Source organism: Nicotiana attenuata, unplaced genomic scaffold, assembly GCF_001879085.1.
Source record: "Nicotiana attenuata strain UT unplaced genomic scaffold, NIATTr2, whole genome shotgun sequence".
NCBI lineage: Eukaryota > Viridiplantae > Streptophyta > Magnoliopsida > Solanales > Solanaceae > Nicotiana > Nicotiana attenuata.
Genome location: NW_017670979.1, coordinates 226,254 through 227,633, shown reverse-complemented (window position 1 = coordinate 227,633; position 1,380 = coordinate 226,254). Strand labels below are relative to the sequence as shown.

General features: G+C 29.6%; 1 long non-coding RNA gene across 1 annotated transcript; it reads left to right on the top strand.

Moving 5' to 3' along the window:
• Positions 1–795: 795 nt before the first annotated feature.
• LOC109244992 lies at positions 796–974 on the top strand. Its single transcript, XR_002070766.1, has 2 exons — positions 796–838; positions 935–974. It is a non-coding gene; the product is annotated as an uncharacterized LOC109244992 (long non-coding RNA).
• Positions 975–1,380: the final 406 nt, after the last annotated feature.

Genomic DNA, 1,380 nt, shown 5'->3' with positions numbered 1-1,380 from the left:
TATATATATATAATATTATTGTATGAAAGTTGAACAATATTGTATAAAAATTATATTTAAGTTGTAGATAAGTTGTATAATATATAATTAGTTGTATGAAATTTGTTTTTACTATGTATAAATCATATACAAAATATACAAAAGACATATTGTATAAAATTTGTATTTAAGTTGTATGTTATTGTAGTTGTATTTAACTGGATAGAAATAATATATGAAAGTTGTAGATAAGTGTAGATAAAATGTAAAATATATGATTAGTTGTATGAAATTTGTTTTTACTATGTATAAATCAGATACAAAATATACAAAAAACATATTGTATAAATTTTGTATGAAATTTGTATTTAAGTTATATGTTTTTGTTCCACAGTTACTTCTCCTCTTCATCATATAAAATTTGTCTCTCCCTTTTATCAAAATTACCTTAAATTTGTCTTTCCCTAAAACCACCACTGCCACCCTTACCGGCGAAATTCTGACCACCAGTGATAACCTTCTTCTTTCCCTCGCCTTCTTTTCTCTTCCTCACATATATAAAACCCATTTCTTTCAGATAACCTACTTCTATAGTCATGAAATTTTAATGTAGGCGTTAGACTATGATATTGATGCTGATGATTATCACAGGTGAGATATGCTCAGAAAAACTGTATTGTTTGACTCCCTAATTCCTCAATTTTGAATGATTTTGTTTTCTAAAGAAGCGATTATTTTTTCTGAGATTTCTTTTTGTTTCTTCTTGAATAGCTACGTGCACGGAAGATTGCCGTATGAATTGATTAAATAGGATGCTCAATTAAGAAGCATCTTGCGTAGTATTAATCAAAGGAAAATTGTAAGTTATAGATATGGATTCAAATTGCGATCTATTGATCAGGGATGATGATTGATAAGTAATATGTTTGTGATTGATTAAGAAGTAAATGTGTAGATTTTCACGAATTCGGATCGAATTCATGCGATAAAGGCACTGGATCAGGCGTTTAATGAAGGAGCCCAAAGGCAAGGTGAATTGTATATATTTTGTAAACAAAGCTTGTTTATGCCGAGTAATTAACTAAACATGGACATTAAGGGTAATAAAGTTTCAAAATAGTGCATAGGAATGAAAAACTCCCTTTAGCTTATAGTAGTTAGGTTTAGGAGCGATCCAGCGAAGCATAATTCGTACCCTAGTTGGTGTTTTACAGCTTGAGGCCGCAAAATAGGAATATTCAATAGCTTGATGTAGTGTAAGTGATGTTGGAATTTTCAAAAGTTTTTTTTTTTTTTTCAAATAGATTGCGATTGCGGGTGAGCCAAATATTCCATAAACTTAAGGGAAGATAGATACGTGGATTGATTTTATGTGGTAGATGAATATGCCTAGAATTTATG